Here is a 23,192-nt window from a genome sequence, read left to right on the forward strand (position 1 = left end):
GCTTGCTGACTTGAACAGCTTCAATAGCTTTTTGGTCTCCTGTGGCTCCCTATTGAAGCCCCAGTCCAGTTCAAGTGAGTCAAATTAATGTAGCCTTATTTTGATTTAGATATTTGCTCTATAAAAAAACAACTAGAAAATTATTATGTATGCCCCCCAACAGACTATTTAAATTTTGATTCACATGACACTTACATTCTGTTCAAGTACTTTGCTCTACATGTTACTGAAGAGCAATCTGTACTGTATAATAAAAAAGTACAAATCACTTTCCCACTGAGAACAGCTAATAAGTCTTTCATCTTTTTTTATTACTTGATCTTTATTGGAAAAAATAAATTCCATGCACTCAGGCATAATTCTACCTTATGTCTTAACATTTGATTGTTAACAGAATGTAATTCTCCTTTCTATCATTTCCTTGGTGTGTGTGTGGGGAGATCTTCTCCGCCTGCTCCTCAAAACTGAGAAGGCTTTGTTATACTATAAAAGTTGCAAAGGTCCAGGTGTATTTACCTCGTGCAATCTGAATTATTCCCTATTGGAAGTAAGTGAATTGAAAATATGCTGGTCCCTAGACAGAAGAAAACGAAAGATCTGTGTCTGCTTTCACAAGATCCAGAAACACAAGGGTTCAGTTTCAGTTACAAAAAGCAAAATGGTTATTGCAGTAATTATTTCCTTGTACTCTAGATTCAGTGTAAGATTTTTGTCACATTTACATGGTTTAGGATTGTATCTCCCTCTGTCTTACAGTGATTATTATGCTCCATCTCAAAATGGTGCTTAGGACATCTTTCCTATCAGCATGTAAGATAAACATTGGCCATTGTATTCTCTTACTTAATTTCCAAATTATGCTCTAAGGACTCTGTATTTTAAAACTTTTGCCAAGTCTTTCTCCATATCTTCTTTTTTTTTGTTGATGCTGTTGATATGTGGGGCTATACCATCACAAAATTACATGGGTGACTGTTTTCTTATCTGCCAAACCTCACCATTACTTTCATAAAAGCTCCACATAGAATTCAACTGTTCAAGGAACAAAAGTAAACTATTGTGAATGCTGTGATCTCTACAAGCGGATAATACTAACAGTAACACAGGATCATTGACTAGGATAGCATTCATCTAATCATGTTAAGTTTAGTATCAATGATCTTTTGCTTATAATACAGCACAAGACTCTAACAGATCTCACAAATTTGGAAAGTGTCTTGAAAAAAAAAAAAAGAAATTCTCTGTTTTGAATTATTCTTTTCTATATATACATTATCAGCTTTCCCACCAATCGTTTATGCAGTGATTATGAAACCATGATCCAGAAATATATATTTTTTTACATATGATAAGTGGTATGACATGTGACAAATGTTTCTTCTTTTATAAGAAGATAATTCTTTTATATATTTTCTTAAAAATTATCTCTTGTATTACTTTTCTATAAAAGCTAGTGAGACTGTTAAAAAAAAAACAAAAAACAAAATGTAATCTATGTGGTCAAAGAATGGACAGAATATAGGTCTTGGAAAAATTTCCTTTGAGCCCAGTCTATGGAAATGTCCTTGGGGAGTGATATTTTGCATTCTCTGCCCTACATTTTTGTTCAGGATTATTATATTTTACAAAATAACATTCTAGAGCAGGGTATATTTTATGTGTTAATAAAGTGATCTTAATCACGAGTCTTTCTATATCAAGAATTTTTAAGACATTTCCAGTACAAAGTAGCCCCATAACTGTCGGATATTTGGTGATATGTATTTCACTACTGTTTTATCAGGTAGCAAATTGCTTTGCTTGATTTCCTCATCTTCTTTAGCTTTTGTGCACAGGATTGAGTAAGCCAGTGAATGTGGGGTTCACTATAATTAACTTAAGACATAAGTTCATGTTCCAGAAAGTAATTCTATTCAAAGACAGACAGGAAAATTGCCCTCTGGATGTGCTTGTTGTTCAATATCAACAATAGAAAATGAATGAAGAATGAAAGAAGAGTGAAAGGAAAATGAAAGGAAAAGAAAAAACGGAAGGGAAGGGAAGAGAAGGGAAGGGAAGGGAAGGGAAGGGAAGGGAAGGGAAGGGAAGGGAAGGGAAGGGAAGGGAAGGGAAGGGAAGGGAAGGGAAGGGAAGGGAAGGGAAGGGAAGGGAATTAAAAAAAAATAAAGTATTAAATCAACAATTATTATTTTATTCTAATGATGTGCTACTATTCCTAAAGATAATTTTTGCATACACCTGAGTCTCAGTTTGCACATTTTACTGAGTTCTGCAGAAAAGATTCCCAGATTGGAAGAGCTAACCATAAACAAGTACTGCTGTGTTTCTTCATTTCCATTTTTTCTGTACAGTAGATTTGACAACGTACTGTAACTATGCAGACTTTACGTGCCATTATATAGACACACAGAACACTTTGTAGGCATACAGCCAACATTTGTATTATCAACAGTGAATATCATGGAAAGGCTGTGTGCAGTTAGACTTCAAATTAGATTAAGAAATTAATACTTAATATGTCATGATTGATAACAGTATATTTTCTTGACAACAGTGTTAAGCTAATTGTTTAAATTAGGTTGGAATTCACTGCTTGTTACTGGGAATTCATATTGATTAAGTGATGAGATACCAGAAGGTATGCAACAGTTTTATTGCTTCCTAGTTGTAAAAAAGGATGTGTCAATTCAAATAACCTTCCAGTGCATGTCAGTATTTACAACACTTCTTCATAAAATCTTGCATACTCAGTGATTCTAATTGTTTTGTGTTCACTGACCAAATGACCTATTTTAGAATACCCATAAAATATTAAATTTGAAGACTGTGATAATATCATATCTGTGATTAAGACTTGCTGGATTTAAACCATGAGCTACTAATTTAAACTTTGCCTGTTGCAGAGCCCTAACAAATTCTTTATTTCTTAACTCAGTTACTAATGAATTTGAACTGGCATGTATGAAACTATCATAAAACCTTAAAAGTATATTTTCTTGAAGTACTTGATATATCTTTCTCTGTGCATTTGGCTAAGTTTATTTTGGTCTATCTTGTCAGTCGTCTTTGGCTTTATTTCTCATGAATTCTAAAGAGTAAAGCATGAACACTGGGTCTTAAGTTCTTTAATATTCTTTACTGGTTTTGAGTGGAATGAAACCAGAAATGTCCCTTTCTCACAGACATCTCAGAAGCCTTCTTTTTTTTTTTTTTTTTTTTTCTTTTTTTGGCACGCAGTCATTCTATTTAGTAATTAGAATATATGGTATCTTTGATTCCTTGAACTTTTGGTAGCTTGTGTACTGAATACTGAGTATTTTAAGTCATGAGGGGAAAAAAAAGGTTTGCTTTAAGATAATGTTTCTTGTTTGATGAGGCTGACATGGTGGAGATAGGTACTGGGAAGTTTCTCTTATCTCCCTGAGATATGCGTCACTGCAAATGTTCTTTAAACATCTACTTTCAAAACAGAATTTAAAACTAAAGGAAATTCATTTGGAATAACTCCTTTGGAAAAATAAGGAAAAACATGCTGTTATTATCCTGGTGGCAGGATTTTCCTCTCCGGGCAACAGTTGCTTGATGTGGTAGCTCTACCAGAATACCACTTCTGTACTGAAGCTTCCTCTTTTTACTCTGACCGCAAAATCTTTCATTGCAATTGAATGATGAATCAATTAATCACAAAACTGTAAGGGCTGGAAGGGACCTGCAGAGATCATCTAGTCCAATCCCCTGCCAAAGCAGGCTCCCTATAGCAGGTTGCTCAGGTAGGTGTCCAGGTGGGTATTGAATGTCTCCAGAGAAGGAGACTCTCCAACCTCTCTGGGCAGCCTGTTTCAGTGCTCCATCAATGTTACTGTGAAGAAGTTCTTACGCACATTTGTGCAAAACTTCCTATGCTTCAGTTGTTGGCCATTTCCTCTTGTCCTATTGCCACACACTGCAGAAAGAGTCTGGCCTCATCCCTTTGCCTCCCACACCTTAGATATTTATAGACATTGATCAGATGTCCTCTCTCTCTTATCATAGAATCATAGAATCATAGAATCACAGAGTTGGAAAGAACCTAGAAGATCATCTATTCCAACCGTCCTCCCATCACCATTACTACCACAAGCTACGAAACCATATCTCATAGCTACTCATCCAGACGCCTCTTGAACACTGCCAGGGATGGTGACTCCACCACCTCCCTGGGCAGGCCATTCCAGTGCCTGACCACTCTCTGAGAGAAAAAGTGGACTACATCCACTGCTCTCCCCCCATCCACCCAGCCAGTGATGACATCATAGAAGACTACCAAGTTGGTCGAGCATGACCTCCCCCTGGTGAACCCATGCCGACTACTCCTGATATCCTTCTCTTCCAATTACCTGGAGATGGCATCCTGAACAAGCTGTTTCATCACCTTTCCAGGGACAGAGGTAAGGCTGACTGGTCTGTAGTTTCTTGGATCCTCTTTCTTGCCCTTTTTGAAGACCAAGTGACATTGGCTATCCTCCAGTCTTCAGGCACCTCTCCCATTCTCCAAGACCTCTCAAAGGTGATAGAGAGCAGTTCAGCAATAACCTCTGCCAGTTCCCTCAGCACATGTGGATGCATGCCATTGTGTCCCACGGATTTATGCACAATGATGTTGCCTGGATGCTCCTGGACCATCTCCTTCCTCACCAAAGGGGAACCTTCAATTCCTAAGACTCTCTCACTTACCTCCATGGTTCAAGATTCCTGAGGGGAAGTCTTTGCTGTAAAGACCAAAGCAAAGAAAGCATTCAGTATCTCCACCATCTCGGCATCCCCCATTACCAGAACACGAAGACACATCCTTTCTTTTAAGAAAACATGTGATTCTTTAACAGTAAGGGAAGCGTCATCTTTCTACTTTAACATCTTGGCTAACTTCCTTTGTAACCTATAGAATTCTCAATATTTGTGATGAAGTAAACCCTGGGAGTCTGCTTCCAGTGTAAAGATTTATCTCTGGAATAAGAAGTCATGTGCCAGTCTTCAGTTAGTCTTCTGCCAGTTTGATAGCACCTGGATTCTGACAGGAGCAGTAACATTTTGTCCTGTCAGGAGAAGTAGTGCATGACCCTTTGGACTACTGAGTTATAGTTAGCAGTTTTGAATTCAGGAAATACACATACACCAGAACTGAAATATCTCACAAATGCTGCATTAAAAATGTGCCATATTCTGTGAAGTGGTATGTGAATGGATACTGAGCTGAATGCACATCACAAAACTGGATGGAACTGCTTAAACTGCATCTTTTATGAGAGTGCAAGAGATCAGGACATTTCCTTTCAAGGAATAAGTTCTTTTTTTTAATTCATGTTTCAGTTAAGATATTTTTGTACATGATGAGTACATATTTGTCTTCGTGCAAATACTACTAAACCTATTATAAACTGTTCTTAAAAAATTCAAATCAAATCACTGAGTACTGTTATAAAAATCCAGTAAAAGAAAGTAGGAAATTCAATACAAAAGATTTTTTTCTTCAGAGGATTCTGTTTTTGCAATGGTTACAGATATGGATTCTTAATGACTTGCATGGGATATTGATTCAAATTTCCTTAAACATAGCAGGCAAAAAGCAATTACATTAATGAAAATTAAATTTAAACACCATGACTCTTACTGCCAATGGGTGGAAACTTTAATACAGCAAAGCAGAAAGTACATCATCTTTAGCTTTTCCAAATTTGTCAAGTGTAAAATTGGCATTTGTTGCTGCTTTTGCATGTCGAGGCAGAGGTAATTGCAATAGTTTGCTGGGGGTACTATAGTAAATAGTGAAATTAAAATTTCAGGAAACTTTCATAGCTTTGCCAGTAGGTAGCTGTTTACAAATATATGGACAACTTTAAAGGAATTTAATCTCTTCTATTAAAAATAGAAGCCCACAAGCTAATGAGGTGCTTTGCTTGCCTTTCTAGTGTGGGTAATTACTTGTTCTTGTACACTCTTCATGTTTGATAGCTTGTGTCTCCTTTAACTTTGAGGAAATAATTTGATATGAAACAACTGTCTCTTAAGAAATAGGAAATCACCATTTTTTCCCACTGTTTGTTAAAGAAGACTAAAAAAGTTCACAGAATATAACAACTATATACAGAATAGTTCTCTTATCTTCACAAATTTTGTCTCCTATTTTAAAATCTGTTAGTAGTTTAAGGCCAAACTCAGTGTGTGAATCACCAGAGGGAACCGTTTTTGTAATGCATAAATTCTATAAAGCTACCAGATGCCTTAGAACTCCAGAAAGAAAACTCTCAGGAGTTAAAGTGTTAGATATATTGTTCATTGAAGGAAAATCTTCATCATGGCGTTGGCATCTAACTCACCAGAAAGACTAGAAATATTTAAACTAGCTCTGAACAAGCTACATATAACAGTCTGCAAGACAAATTTGGCCTTGTTCTCATAGTTTGCTACAGGACTACCTGAACTGAGTGCCCTGAAGCTTGGTGCCTCCACACAAATCATTATCTCTCAGCCATATTTTCTTGTAGCCAACCTCACTAAGGCTGGAATTACAATTCCCATCTGTCTTTGCAGCAGATGGATGGTAAGTTTGATGCCTGGCCTTGGAACTGCTCCTATACAGCAATAGACCATAGAGATCAAGCTGTCAGTTCAGTAAAAAAGAGAAGGTATTTTAGTTGGTGGTATACATTTTAGTCTTATTTGTAACCGTTCTAGATTTGACTTTACCTTGGCTAGAAACTGTGCTTTTGCACACATCACATATGCCCTCGATCTTTGACATATAAGCATAGTAGGCATATAATATCTCTACTGATACGACTGAGCATCACAAAAAACTGCTTTATAATCTACCTACCTAGCCCTGTTTCTTGGGAACAAATTGTTTGCAGTAACCTCAGAAAGATGGTAAAAACAATGTAAGCAAAACCTCCCTTGCCTTAGGGTACTTTCACTCAGTGTGGAGAAGCTCAGTTTTGAAGTAAGAAGTTGAGTCTCTTAAATGTAAAGAGGTCTCAGAAAGACCTATTAATATGTAATGCAAAGAAAGTTGATCGGTTAGCATCTAGAGGAAGTTTCACTGGTGCTACTTGATGTTGATTGTTTGAATGATCCCATTCACAATCCTGGCCCAGGCCAACCAGCAAACCATCAAACCAGTGCTGGGCACAGGTTATGACCTAGCATGGTCAGGGACCACTTCCAACAGTTTTGCTTTTGGTATCTGAATATTAGAATCTGTTTTCTTTTTTGTTAATGCTGTCTTCTCCTTTTTAAATCCCTAACATGATTCAAATGTGTAGAGCAGCCAATAATTTTTTTAGAGACTGGGATTTTAGCAAGCTTCTCTAGAAATATGGACTCTGTGTACTTAAGTTAGAAGTCCAAATTTGTTCCTAAACATATGAAAATCAGACCAAGGATTAGATGTTTCAGTGTCTAATACAGACCTATAAGTCTGGTCTCAAGAAATTATTTCTGAAATTTGGCTAAAAACATCAGCCATGTGGGGAAAAAGATGGGAGATTATTTTTTAATTAGGCATGTTCTGTGCTAGTGTGAAAAGTACTATATGATTAAACTCCCAGGGAGAGATCCTAGCAAATTACTCAATAAGTACAATATATCCTTGCAAACTGATTGAGTAACCAGATTCTCTTACACATAGCAAACTACAAAGGCCAGCTTCTAACGACATTCACCTTCTTCTTTATATTATTTATAAATACTTACTCTCACTCAGAGAGCTCAGAGGACAAAACCAAGTGGAAATGATAATGTGTCTTTTTACAAATATTATTTTAACGTGTAGATTTATTTTAACTCTAACTGCTGTGAGACCTTATCAGCAGATTCATGCATTAAAGAAACAAACAGAATTTTTCAGCGATCAAAGTGCAAGCTGTTTCTTAAGTCAGTATAAATGTGAGTATAAACTTGGTGAAAAGTGGAAAAAGTTAGCCTAATTAATCCCTTAGAGAATAATTAGTAGAGCTACAGATATAAAATTTAAACCTCCCAGGTGTTTTTTTTTTTTTTTTTTTTTTTATAACAGTCTCATAGAGCAATAACAAAAGTACTACACTTCTCCTAAGAGCTAATGCTCTTGTAAAACAACCAGAGCATAAAATATTTGTGTTATAATCAGGAGATTCAAGCAAACAGTTCATTTAAGTAAATGCCATTTGTCAGGGAGAACAGATCCTTAGTTAGGATGGTTCTCTTCATCTCTCCTCTGTTAACATTTCTAGCTATTATACTTTATGACTTTGTTTTACAGGACATGATCATTTTGTATAGTTTGTTTGTTTGTTTGGTTTTGTTTTGAAAGACAGTGAATTAAATTAGCATTTGGAAAAGTTTTTTGTGCTGGATTTAAGTGAGGCTATTGGAATGCTCAGAGCTCATCGGAGTGGTTTCAAAACAGAGGTAAAAAATTATGACTGGTCCAAAAATATGTACATATATCTCCTTTTTCTTAATAACTTTTGGCTTAAATTTGAATTAAAATATTCCACCCTAACTTTGGATAATAAATTCCTTGGCATTTTTAATTCATTTATTTTTAATATGTTAAGGAAAGAGTGGACTATTGTTTGCTGTTTACATTTATACTGTGTAAGACAATGGACTTTGAATTGAAAAAATGATGTTTATCTGGAAAAGCTGAGTAACTGAATACCACGAATGCACAGCATATAAAGAGCTATAATATTATGTTCATTTGTAGTATTGAAGGCAAGTCATCTTCCTTAATTTAAGCCACATACTTCAAACTTGTTTGGATCTATCACTTGGAGAGGCAGTACCCCATCCCTAGCTGTTCAGATACAGATGAGTTTAATTTTGGATCATAAATTTATAAAGTCATAGAATAGCTTGGATTGGACAGGACTTTAATGTCCACACAGTTCCAACTCCTTGCTATGGGCTGGTTGCCACCCACCAGATCAGACTGCCCAGGGCCCATCCAACTTGGCATTGAACACCTCAAGGATGTAGCATCTACAGCTTCTCTAGGGAGTCTGTATCAGTGCCTCACCACCTTACCACCGAGTAAAGAATTTCCTCCTAATAGCTAATTTAAATCTCTCCTCTTTTAGTTCAAAACTGTTTCCCCTTTTCCCATCTCTATAAGACTATATAAAAAGTCAGTCTCAATCTTTTCTGTGAGCTCTCTTTAAATAATGAAAGGCCTCAATGAGGTCTCCCTGGAGCCTTCTCCAAGCTGAACAAGCCCAACTCCCTCAGCTTTTTTGTAGGAAAGGTGCTCAGGCTCTCTGAGAGTAACTCTTCTTTCCAAAAAGAAGAAGAAGAAGAAAAACAACAACAACAACAACAAAAAAAAACAAGGCTGAATTTTAGCAATCAAATTTGATTTAAATGAGTCAGTGGCCAATCTGATTAACTTCAGAATGTCTTGAAGGTATTTTTCATAGTTAAAAGGTGTTGTCTTCAAAAGATGTTCAAAAACTGTAAGAGGGCCTCAGAGATACTGCTTGTTTTCAAGGGAAGCAGGTAAGACAGCATATGCAAAAGATTTGAATGTCTAACCTCTTCCACAGAACCCTTTGTGCTGCCTTGTTAAATTCTTTGCAATAAAATAAATAAATAAATAATAGGTCTAAGAGAACAAGGTGTCAGAGTTTAGAGGAAATATATATCCATTCTTAAACAAATCATATGTTTTGGACCTCATCTTGTTTCTTACCATGCCTGCTCAGCTTCAAGTGTTATCACTAGTAACTGTGCATGCAGAAACAGCAAGCAGCTAAATGAAAAACTGCACCCTGCATTTTTTTCTGCAAATTCAGAATTTGCTTGTGTTGTATTAATCTGCATCAGCAGTTTCTGCAAAGTAGACTGTCTCAGCAGTGACATAAAAACTGGTAATTATGGGCAAGTGAGTCATATCCTTCCAGTGCAAACTGGCCTTAAGCTCCCAGTTCATGCTTCTGACTAACAGAGTTTGAAACCCCAGGTGGCATGGTATGAGGCCATACTGGAAGTATGTGACCCTATTCCCTTATATGTTATCTCACATAGACAATGAAACAATGATATATAGGTGTAATTCTGATCACTCTTTGTGACAAGTGTGTCCTTCTGATAGCAGCAGTGATTACTGCACACCACAATCTGTAGAAGGTGTGTTGAGTCTGAAAAAAGTGTACATAATTTAAAATAACATGCAGTAGTCCTTGGTGGTCAAATGTTTGCATTTCAGCTTGCTGTGTTACTCAAGGAGAAAGCCAAAGGCACAGCATTTGACCAGCTGCGCATATTATCTGTCCTTTCTGAGACAGGACTCTTGTAGCAGCACAGTGCTGGCTAATGCACTGGTATTGATTCATGACTCTTCTATATCGCGCTGTAATTTTTAGATGCTTTGACAGCTGTCATAGGTCAAGGATCTAGTATTACCTGGCCAAGGTGTGTGTATATTACACGAGGAGGAGCTGGCTTTTAATTTGCCTTGTGTCTTCCTTCATAAATGACTCTTCCTGCCTTTTCATTGACGGTTTATAGGTGCAGTGTTTTGCTGCTAAAAGAAATCTCCTTAGGCCCAAGGAAGCAGGAAGGAAGAAGTAAGGGGGTCTTTTTTTAATGCCACGGATCTCTAGGGAGTTGCTGCTTTTATATCATTACTGCTTTACTTTTCACTCCTGGGCAGGCTTTGGCAGTGTTTCAGAATAATGGCTAAATATAGGAATGTTCAAAGGCTGAGGTCATATTACTGCCGCAGCAGCAATAGGAGTAAGAGCAGACTATTAAAAGTTCCCAGGGCTTGCCTAAAGAATACAGAGAGCAGAAGATCAGATATTTCTGGTCAGTCAGCAGTAAGGTTGGCCCTTGCCTTGTGGTTATCTTTAATTTTTGGGGAGATGCCTCCTCACAAGGTTTTGCCTTGTGACAATCTGCGTTCTTCCAAGCAGGCAGATGTGGTTTTGGCCAGGGGCTCATCACAGGAGACAGTGCAAGGGGTGCCATCTCATTATGGGGAGAAGATTGCTTAGCTGAGGAGATGAAAGTTATGCTGTGAAAAGGTTGTGACTCATTTTCTTTCTGGTATAGATTCAGCCTCTGAAGATACTAGAACAAGCTGCCCAGAGATATTGTGGAGTCTCCTTCTCTGGAGATATTCAAGACCTGTCTGGATACCTTACTGTGTGACCTGCTGTAGGGAACCTGCTTTACCAGGGAGTCAGACTCAATGATCATCTCCAGAGGTCTTTCCAACCCCTGCAATTCGGTGATTCTGTGATACCAAATAGTGTGAGAGTTGTTTTGGACTAATTCCTGCCCTCCAGATTACTTCTCAACTCTGCCACTCCCTTTTTATAGTTAGGGCAACATAAGGGGCTGAAGCACTTCCTTTAAAAATGAGGAGAGGGTAAGAGGAATATCTCCCACCTTTATTCTTTGTTTTACCTTCTGTTTCGAAAAAGCATGGCCATTTCCAGCCCTGTGTAAGGATTGTTCACCTCTGTGTGGGGCTGGAAATAGCCAGAGCAAGAAGTGAAGCTGGGGAATGAAAGCAGGGCATGCTCGGCTTCCACTCAAATAGCAAGCTACTTTTGGTGACTGTGCCCCACAACAAAGCTTCTGTCAGAGCTGTTTTGAGGTGCTGAAAGTTCAGGACAGAAGGATATTGACAGTGTATTACAGGGATGGGATGAGGTTTCATGCAGTCACGGCTTCCTCTTAGTAGTATAAAAGGGAAATTCATATAGAGTCACAGGAATGCATTGTTTCCTCACGTTGCAAGAATCAAGCATATGAAGGCTAGGATACATTTCTAGCTTTGGTACAACTTTAAGTCTTCATCAAATCATGGAAATTTCTCTGTGGTCCTATACTACCTTTTCTTCAGGATTCCTCTCTTAGTCTCTGGTTAGTATAGTTGTATGAGTGAGCACATTTGCTGCCTATATATTAAAAAAAAAAAGAAAAGAAAAAGAAAGTATTCTAAGCACGTAAATGATAATGATACTTCCTTTCACATCAGCAAAGTGGCTGTAATTAGACCTAAGTGAATGGGAGCAAGCATGAGTTACAGTTCCTTATACATTACTTCTTATTTTTTTAGCACACTTTCAATTTATCTGATCATCACATCTAAGCTTCATATCACTACATCCAGACTTTATGCAAGAACTACAAAAAAAAAAAAAAAAAAAAAAAAAAAAAGGATGAACTCCACATGAGGCTTTCAGCAGCATTTGACCTCACTGACAGAAAAACTACCCTTCCCCTTCCCACACACCGGATGAACCAGAGAAAAGAAATGAAAGAAATGTTTTCACAGGTTAGCCAATGACATGGCCTTTGTCATAGGGTGACCATATTTTAACAGTAAAAAGAAATAAGTCACCAGGTATGAGACCACAAGAAAGCATTTTGTCCTGAATTGAATGTCAAGTGTTCTGTATTTCCAGTTGGTGCCACTGATCAGATTTTGTAGAACTGCTGATCTGCAGCAGCTGAAGCAAAAAAAAATTGCTGACTTGGTAAGAAATACATTGTCAGTACGTACATTGGACGCTGAAGGTGTCTTCTTCCTATTAATTCATTTTAAATGAAGCGGAGGAGGAAACATTTGAAGTAATGTAAATTTGTGCTCAGTAGAAATACTTTTCTTATGAAATTCTGGTCCAGGTAATGGTGCTCTTTTGTGCAGGTGGCCATCACCCGCACATTTAAAGACTTTATTTTATAAACTAATTGTTCCACAAATGTACTTGTGCTTTTTTTTGCACTGTTGTAACAAGGTTACTGCTGCCTTTTGCTATGCTGATGGACCTAACCATATTTCCTCTTGGAGGGTGTTTCAGTTAATAATGTGGGTTAAAAAAGAGCAGCCCAAAGTGTTTGTGTGTGTTTTTATTTGGACTGTTTCATTTCATCAGGTTTATGATGTGTTCCCACCGGTAGATGCACTGCAATGAGCAGATATCACAATAGAGAGCAAAGCAATTTAGTTCTCAGGAATTGCATTATGGGCTCAAAGATTTGAAAACTTGGTGATGCCCATGTAATGTGTCTTTCTCTCTAGCCACTTCTTGTTTCTGTATGATTGAATTTGCTAAGATTACATTTAATGTATTCCATGTCAAAAGTGGAGGTGGCAGGGAAATTTAGTTGCTTATGAAAATGTGAGTCTCTCAGGAAGAAAATGTAAGAGTTTACAGTTCTAAAATTTTGTTCGAGCACACTTGCAATTTTAGTTAGTTACCTATGTCTTCCTTTTGTATCTCCGTCCAAGTTCTTGGTTCAATATTTGAAAATACAGCGGCATACACACTGACTAAGCATAACATTGAATCAGAAACTCAACTTTAGGCAGATACAGACATCCTTTACAGACTGGAATAGTCCTGATTGCCTTAAATCTGTTTTACATTCGTTCTTGAGTGTGCTACTGTCTCATGCAGAAAAAAATATTTCTTCAACCAACTTTGTTGAAAGGGTAAATATATAACTTGAAAAAAAGCCCAGATAAAGAATCTTCAAAGTCCACCAGGTATTAATATTCATTAAAATCTGATTTTTTTTTTACTAATATCATGTTTGAAAAACAGAAATTATCCTAATTCTTTTACAAATGTTTAATTGCCTTTCAGTGATAACACTCACATTCCTGTGTTGAAATGTCTGTCTGAATTTGCAAAGACTCCTTTTTCTAGGTTTAAGAATTCATACTCTCTTTTATGCCAGAATCTGTCCGTCTGTTGATTTGGAAAGGACATATGAATAGTTTTCTGACTCAGTTATAAGTTAGACCAGTAATGTTCCACATTTCATGATGAACACCTTCAGGCAAGTAATTTATTTTCTACTGACTCTTTTAAGACAGAGTTTTAATACTTATTGATTACTTGTTACTTGCCTTGTAGTACATACAGCAGCTTCCTTGAATTCTACAGTGAAGAGCATAAGTATGCAGTGGGCACCATGTGAGAGGAGTTTTACTTTTCCATCTGTCTGTTAGGCATACGAGTGAGAGAAGAGGACCTCTGAATTTGGCAGGCCCAGAGGTCTCTAATAGTTGTTAGAAAAATGGCACTATTTAAAATCAGCTCTGTCCCTTGCCAAGTGGGTACACCTATGAGCGCATGTTAGTCGGGAAATGAATGACTGTATACATTAAAGGCTTCATTTAATTTCCATCACAGTTGACTGGTTTCACTTTGAGGTAGCTCTACTTTCTTGAACAGAATAACTTGTGATTTAGACTGATGCAGTGTAACAAGGAAGAATATCACAAATAGCATCAAAACAGCCCAGACCTCTGTCAGTGTAAATGGGAACTTTCTCTGTGACAGTGAAGCTGCACCACTGTATAGCGGCATTTAGCACTGCGACATTTACCTGTGAAAGCCATGTAATTATCTTGCTTGAAAAATAGGACATTTTATGTACCGATTTCCTCTGCATTTCCTACAGCACAGGCACAAAAATTTTGAAAAGCACAGGGTCATTTCTGCGTACAACACAGTGCTCTGGAAACCATGATCTAAGCAGTACAGGTGTTATGAAGAAAAAGAAGTATGTTCACTTTTCATATGTATTTGCAAATACATATATCCTAAGAAGAAAGCAAGAGGAAGGGAGACAGATAATGTCTTCCAGATGACAGCTTTCTGGATAGAATCTGAAATCTAAAGCATGAGAAAATTTTCATTAACATTCAGATTACATGTCATTTTGATTCACACTCCCTAAGCAAGCTAATTTGGGCTGCAGCCAACCTTCTTATAGTGTGATGACAACACAACAAGCTTCACCGCCTCTCTTTCATTGCTAATGATTCCTTGAGTGACAGCCGTGGTCTCTGAGCTCGGCACGACACTTTACCCTGCAGCGACCTGCAATGTCAGAGCTGCCTCTGTCCTTGGCACCTGCTGGGCTTTCTGCAGCAAGGACACTCCAACATGTCAGAACAACAGCAATAAAGAGAAGGGTCTGCTCAAGACCGTGCTCAAAGACTGTATGTTCTCCTTACATATTTCCATGACATAACAGACACAGTGGGTCACTTGATGCCCTCTGAGTGCCTCCACCATTTTACAGTGGACAAAAAGGAACAATAAAAAGTCTTCACCTCAGCACTGGCTACCTTGTGAAAAACGATAACTGTGATGTGCTTCTCTCACAAATGTTTTCAGTAATTAATGATTTTCTAGTGTATTGAAGATTTCAGTCAACACCAACCTTTCAGGAGCAGTGGAGACACTTTTAACACCAAATAAATACTGCAAATTTTTTAGGATTCACTTCAGACATGGGAAGTGCTTTACCCATAAACTCTTGTGCATAGATTCTGTAATATTTGGTCTACTTCAAGATCTTCCCTCTATGGTAGTAATTTAGAATGAAGCCTATTCAGCTGTATCTGTCTATTTCTAAAATGATCACTACTCTACTATTTCTCAAACTCATGTTTATAAAAGGCAGTGAAGCTTTTGGAAACCCTAAACCTGATTGCTCATTTCCCTGTTGAGAAAACCTAGGCATCATCTTACCAGGGTTTGGGAAACCTAAACAACTGTAGTTTATAAACACTCTGCATAACTATCTTGAGTCTTACCAGAGGCCTGCTGCAGTACCTTTAAAGGCAGTGGAGATGCAAATATCATTAATATTGTTTGAGTTATGTATGTTAAAAACAAACCAAACTAGAAAATCATTGATTTCAGTGGAATAATACTGTAAATATGAAAACAAACAAACAATCAAAAAAAAAAAAAAAAAATAACGCCACCAAACCAGAAAATCTCAAGCATACTCTATATTCTCATGCATACTGTATAGTACATCAAATACTATGGGGGCTAGGTGTCCACTTGAACATTTCTCAGGACTGCGTTCAGAATGCTGCCTACAAAATTAGAGACTTGAATAGAGCTCCAGTATAAGAAAGATGAGAAAAAAGTTCAGTTACTCAAAATAACTGGAAAACTGAAAAGTATTTGGTCTTCCTTTGGCCTCCAGAAGCTTGGTTGGCCTCCCTTTGAGGCACGTGATTTATGTACTAGTGAACAAATGGTTCTGGGTTGTATTCCATATCCCCAAGAATAATTGCTTTACTGCTACAGTCTGTCCTATTTTAGCCTCCAGAATAAGGAGTCATCTCCATATCTCTTATAAGAATTGTCCTTGGAACATGCTTAACTCCTCATACATGCGAAGAATCTGTCTGAGAAGGTGCAAGTACTCCAAAACACTGTCAAGTATCATTCTAACAATTTAGGTAACAGATAATTGAATTCCAGTGCTCTCATGGATCTTAGTACTTTTGCATTTGCTTATGTATACATGTATGTATATTTACATGTACACAGAGATGCATATCTATCTGAAGGTGAAAATCAATAAGGGAAATAAGAAAGGATCTCAGTCACGGCAGGGGTACAGAGCATATTTTGGTTGAATGTGATGTCTGCATGCTATCTCCTGCTTGTTAGGGAGCATCAGCCATTTTGTGCCTATGGATGCATCACAAGCTTCTGATGTGCTGTAAAGAATAGGCAGACAAGTAGACCATTTATTTTCTCTGGCTCCTGTTACTGTGAATTTCCCCAATGACATTACTGGTTATGCAAGCTGTAGGCATCTTTAGAAGCAGTGTCTGGTTATAAAAAAAGGGCTAAAGTATTATGCAGAACACCCACATGAACTACCTGGGAGGTCCTCTGAGAGAGAAGAGGACATGTATTTAAGAAGAAAAAAAAAAACCTTGAATGTTGACCTTATTTGTAAATGTGGGCAGGTGAAAGGAGTGGAGGCTCATAGGATCGTGTTTTTGCAGCATAGAGCACAATTATGTTTCAAACCCTTTGCTTTTCCAAGTAAGACTGCACAGCCATCCTTCTGCTTATGCTTCTTTTATATCTGGCATTAGCAGCAGGATGCTTTGGCATCATATCCGGCACTGCAAGCAAAGGTGGAATAGCTCCAGTTTCAACACCTAGAGGAAGAATCAGCACAGAGAACTGCTTTAATTCATCCTTTCCAGCACAAGGCAAGATCTGTGAAGCAGCTGATCATACATTACATTTCAATCATAAAATACAACCCATTAAAAAAGTCTGCTAATAGCAAATAAAAGATATTGTTATGGATGTAGTAGAAGAAATCCTTTTTATCTGCAGTTGAAGAAGGAAGGCTGATAAGGAGTGGATCGGTCAATTCCTGTGAACCTAAGCAAGGTCATGGTTTTTCTCCATATAAATATCCCCTGGATAAAAGTGGCTGTTCATACTGCACCTGGTCCTGCTCCAACCTTCACTGAGCAGTTTTCTTACTTAGAAATAGGATTTTGATTTTGCAGCTTCTTTCATTTCCTTTTTTTTTTTTTGATCCAAATATGCGTAAGTCATTTCTGTGAGCACAAGAATTTTCTCACGGTAAAAGCGCTACGGTGAATCTCTGGTTACAGAGGAACAGAGGAAAAGATCCACCCACTTCACATCGGGATTTAAAGCATGGATTACTTTAAAAATGTATTTATTAAGTCTGACATACTTTTAATCTTCAATATTCCAGTTCAGTGTTTCCTTACAACATGAGGTGCTTTGAGGAGCTTTTGCTTGCTCCTGCCAGTTGTTACTTAGATTGCTTCAATCAGTAGGGAGCATGTCTCTACAGGCTAAGCATGGTGCTGGGAATTGGTAGGTCCTCAATTCACGTTTTGCCAGTGATGCTTTCTTAGAGCTGTTCAGATTTCTGCTTCTCCGCATTTTCAAGCATTGGATTTCACATGCTTATATTTGCAAATATGCTAATAAAGATCACGCTAGTCATCCTCAACCTCTTCTGCAACTGAAAGCGTGTAATTTTATTATCTCAAATACTAGGAAATTTCATAACTTGTACAGAAAATTATTACAGTATCAATGAAGGTAGAATTAGAAATATTGAGATAGGAAATTCATACTGGCAGTCCTTTATCGTCTTATTAAAATTAGAAGGAATAACCCAAATTTGTAATGCTTGTCTTGGAAAAAGGAAAACAGCAACCAAGATTAAAGAAAAGCCAGCAACAGATATTTGATGTGAAATACCAGAATAAATGGGGAAAAAAAAAGAAGAGAGATCACTAATTACTACTGAAAATGATACAAAAGCAGATGTAGGGAAAATTGTGCATAAGTCTCAGATGTGTGTTAGACATGTAAATAATGGGAAGACAGTAGCTCTTAAACACAACTAAGTCTGGGATATTCTTCAGCCTTTGATGTGATGTCACTTTTGTGCAGAGTCTGCAAGGCCATTACTGAGATTCTTTAATCCTACAGTACTGGTAGCTGCTACAATGATATTTCTCCTCTGCCAGAAAACTGCAACAGAATGGTTGTCTTTACTAATAACAAACAGATGGAGAAAACAGTCTTTGAGGTTATTCTGAAGTTTTGAAGAAATATTGACAAGATGGCTCTGTATTATGAAATCTGAGCTTTACTGGTATAGGCACAATCAGATTTCAAATTCACATGTGAAAACATTTGTTGTAACGAAATCTTAAAGTCTTACATAATGCCATATAGTCATATGTTCATTCTTAGTATGGTAACATGGTGTAATTTTACATGTCCTCATACTACATCAATCCTTGAGCCACATTAGCTATTTCTACTCTCTGATAGAGAAAAAACACTGTGGCTCTATTTGAGAGAGAATACCATAACTATCCTTGGTTTCAGGGGAGGTAAAAGCGAGCCTTGCTTTGTTCCTGAGCTTCGCTAAAGATACTCATTACCAGTCCCCCTTTCTGTATTTTACATATACTCACTGGTGTTTTCACACTTTTGTGAAAGTGTGGCAAAACTTTTGGCAAAAGCAAATACTCAGAAGCTTCCTAACAGGATGTGCCTACTGCAAGTGCAAGTGAGATTTGGATAATTCACACTGCCATTAAGGTCAACACAGACAAATGGAGTCCTGACTGAGGAACATGCTGCATCTCAATTACCTTCCCAGAATTTGTCACTTTAGGAAATGCCTGTCCTTCTTGAGCAATGGTGTATTTTCATGCAGTGGCATTGATGCTGCAGAAATTACTGGCCCACATGTGAAAAGATATATTATTGAGTTTAAGGGGAGGTGACCAAATACTCTTAAATAGCCTTGCATGGTGAATTGATTCAGCTGAAACATATCAACAAAGCAGATTCATATTTTTAAACAGATATATATGAAAGGAATGCCTATGGATATCCTCTGGAAAATAACCAAGTACTGGACATACTGTGTGTATTATCTGAAAGTACTGTTTGCACAACACTGCTTTTTATTGCCTGTGGACTTTAGAAACGTAAAAGTCACCAAAAATATTAACATTGTTTGGTACTTTGGTGTTGAGAAGGTTTTATTAATTACAGTTGAACTAGGTGATCTTGGAGGTCTTTTCTAACCTTGGTGATTCTGATTTTAACATTCTATGATTTATACGTGTGTGTGTTTGTTTTCTATTCTCAATCGTTATTAGCTAGCTGGGATGCAGTGCCTTGAATCTTAGATGGTGATGGCTGAGAAGAATTTGTTCTTAGCCTTTCACTGTATGACTGTCAATATTGTTCACTATGTGAGAGCACTATCAGCATTATTTCACAGTTTTGCTGAGTGTTTCACGTCTCATGGATGAGAAACAGGGGTGTTAACTGTCAACCAGATCTACTCTTCTGGCTATTGCTTCTGGTTTCTCACTGAATAAAGATTTTGTCTTAATCTATGATTGACTGAACAAGCCAAGAAAAGAAATTAAAGCTTTCTGCTCCATCAGGAGTAAAATGGTGCTCCCTCTAGACGTAGTTTCAGCTTTAGTCTCATAGCTAAATTTGGTTCTGTAGCAGAAGCTCTACAGAGAGAAAATACAATGTTTAGCTCTCATGGTGAGACATAAAGCCTAATATAAGACATATGGCAAACAGGAAAAAGGTTGCACTGCAACACATGTATATAAAAAGACTGAAAGTTCATTCTTGTGAAACTACTATTCGTTGGAGCTGCACAGTAACAACATATGTAGCCATCACAGCACTTCTCAGCTTGCTCATTCTGACACAGGGTATGTGGCAAAGATGCAATCTGGTCCATAGTAAAAGGCAATGTATTTGCTAGGATGCAAACACAGCAGTTTGGTTATGACTGCATGCTTCATTGTTCAAAGAAGAAATGTGTCATTTTTGATTTCAGTCATCATGTCTAAACCAATACTTTCATTTTTTTTTTCTAGTATGTAGCATTAAAAAGTAAATAAATTATATCAGTAGTATAATATCCATAGTATGTCCATAGTCTGTTTTGCTCTCTGGGTCACTATATTACAGCTAACAGTGGATTTCAAAACAGGCAGCTATGCAGTGTCAGGGGAAAAAAACGCAAAATAAAAAGCGTAGGCTTTTTACGGCAATTAGCAATAATAATTCTTCATTCTGATTCCATGACTAAAAATTTACTTCACAAAGATCATGATGAGCAGGTATGCTTCTGGGAAAGTGGCTCTGTTGGTGACTCATACATTTTCTCTTATCCAGAGCAGTTGCTCTCTACGTGTCACTGGGAAAAGCAGGAACAAGAAGTCAGTTTAGTTATGAGATAGTGCAATTCATTTAGGATACAACTAAAAGCAAACAAAATTACACATCTTATTTTTCCAGCTAATCTGTTGCTCTTTCTGGCACTATGCTTCACGTGAAAAGTCTGTGTTGGAAATTTCATTCTTAATTCTTTCTCAAGCATATAACTTGGGGAGTTAAGGGTTCTACTCAGCAGAATATGCCTTAGACATCAGGAGTTAGGAGTAGTGATGCCATTCTTTTCAAACCCAGGTGGTGCAGGAATCTATCCACAGAAGATCAGTGCTCTGCCAAAAGAGAAAGGAGGGTATCAGGTGAAAGAGCTCCCCTATTGCCTGCTTGAAGGCTTCGGAGGATTTACAGAAACATTCTCTTGGGAGGCAAAGAAAGACTACATCAGACATTTCTATGGAGAGCTAAGGTGCGAGCAGTGCTGGGGAAGGGCTAAAGAGTCAGCAGCTTGATTGGTCTGCTTTCTCAAAACAGTACCAGCTTGGAGTGCTAATAAAGAACTAACATTGCAAAATCCTGTGTTGTACCATATGCTGTAGTACTGCTTGGTTATTTGCTCAAGGCCGTGCTGAAAGCCTCACCCTCAGTGAGCTTCAAAGTAGACTCCTCTAATAAGAATATGAACTAGTTTTCAAGAAACTGTTTGCAAATTCAGGAGAATGTCCTGGAGGTTTGGAAAGCTTTCTTTCTAGAGATTTCCGTTTTGCTACAGCATATTAAAGAATTTCAGAGCAGGAGGTTTGAGCAATAACATGAATTGAAATTTTCAAGCTTCTACCAGATTGAAACCTGATTAGTAGTAAATTACTTCAGAAAGAAAAACAAACAAACAAAAACCAAGAAAAAACATGTAAAGTGTTTGTAAACATTTAAGTTCAGTAGCAATAATAACTCAGCAGGAGCTGTGTCTGGTTTCAGCTTCCACTTGCTCAGAATCTGTGTCTAATCAGTGACTAACATTTTTAAGCACTGGGAACATCATTTACAACACAGCTGCAAGGGAGCTGGCACAAAACAGCACACTTAGAAGACAATGGAGTTTATGCTTAAACCTTTGGCTTGCATTAGGATGACTGGATTGCTTTACACCAACCTAACATTCAGGTCAGAATTTGCTAATGTTAGTAGGAGTAAAAGAAATAAATTCTGTGTTTTCAGTGTTGACTTCTTGCAAAGAAGCCTTTTTGTGTCAAAGGCGGTTAAGAAAGAGGTGCCAGGTAATCAAACACCAGGTAAACTAATTTGTAGCTATGCAGGTTACTGTAAGCACAGGCTTCCTGCAATAGCATCCTGATCTTTACTGCTTGCATGCTGATTGTCTAGAGCAATATAGCCTTGAAAATTGAGCTTGCCTTTCTTTTCTGCTAGGGCCCACACTTTCATGCCTTAATTTCTCCTCTGGTGTGAACTCACAAACTGGTGTAGAGACTTGCACAGGGAAAGCAGAAATTTCTGAACACTACTGGATGTTCTTGATTACCATGTACTTTCAAGCTTTAAATGCTTAGATAAGAGTTAGGTAAAGCACTTTCATAAAAATAGCCTTCCTCCACTGGTGAAGTTCTCCGCAGTGTTGCATTTAAAAATAGCTCGGTGCTGGAAATGGTTTGTGCTGTTGATCTGAATCAAAACTGCTTGTTAATTCTGCCACTATGAAGCGTAATGCTTTAAATTTTAACTTTGCATTCCTCCTTTTGCCTTACATTTCTCATTACTGCTGGTTAAAAACATTGTGAGAGAGAGGTATCCAAGCATAACGATGAGAGAATGGTTTTGGGGCTACGGGCAGTGACATGGTAGTCCCGGAAGTCTTTGCTATCCTGGTGAGTTCTTCAGTCTTTTTCTACCTCTTCCTCAGGGTGTTTAGGTTCTGTTACAGAAATTTGATTCCTGGAAGGATAGAGTGGTGTTCATCTCCACTGATTCCCTCCCATTTCTGCTGCTCTCATTGTGCTCTGGGGCCATGTGCCAAAACTAGTTTTTTGATGAAGAATGGCAGACTCCTTATAGGATATAAGATAATACCACAAAAATATAACAGTATGGATGCTTGAAGGGCATCTCTAAAGACTCACAACATACCAATAAATTCAATGAACAGTTAAACATCATTGCAAAAATACATATACAGATTTTACATGTAGTGATTGAAAATTCCAGTGAGGGAGTTTTTAGTGGATGTGCACATAATTTCAAATCTTTCTCACAGCTGTCCTGCTGCAACTGGAATTCACCAAGCCTTGACATATAGATGAGGAGAGATTTTTTCTTGAATTTGTTTGAGATTGTCATGCATATGATGGACTTGGTGCTAAAAAGAGGCTGAGAGGCAGAGTTTTCATCCAGGCCAACTAGCTTCTTAGACTCACATTTCTAAGGAAAAATGGTATCCTAAAGTTGCCAACATAAGAAAAAAATAGAATATCTAGTATTGTTTTGAACATTTAAATTAAAGGATTGGATAGCAGATGGATTTTGCTCAAGATGTATGAAAAAAGTTAATGATGTAGAGGAGTGAGATCACACTATTTTGCAGTAGTAGCACTCATCTCCCTCAAAAGGCAACACATTTATCATTACTTCACGAAGGAGCATCCCCAGTGG

General features: G+C 37.6%; 1 long non-coding RNA gene across 2 annotated transcripts; it reads left to right on the top strand.

The window, feature by feature from the left end:
* The first annotated feature begins 4,297 nt into the window (after positions 1-4,297).
* LOC121110427 lies at positions 4,298-21,102 on the top strand. 2 transcript variants are annotated; one of them, XR_006938938.1, is made up of 2 exons: positions 4,298-4,427; positions 4,508-6,004. It is a non-coding gene; the product is annotated as an uncharacterized LOC121110427 (long non-coding RNA). The 2 variants fall into 2 exon arrangements; XR_005858635.1 differs by lacking the exon at positions 4,508-6,004 and adding an exon at positions 20,829-21,102 and having other exon boundaries at positions 4,300-4,427.
* Positions 21,103-23,192: the final 2,090 nt, after the last annotated feature.

This window comes from Gallus gallus, chromosome 3 (assembly GCF_016699485.2).
Source record: "Gallus gallus isolate bGalGal1 chromosome 3, bGalGal1.mat.broiler.GRCg7b, whole genome shotgun sequence".
In the NCBI taxonomy this organism is placed as follows: Eukaryota; Metazoa; Chordata; class Aves; order Galliformes; family Phasianidae; genus Gallus; species Gallus gallus.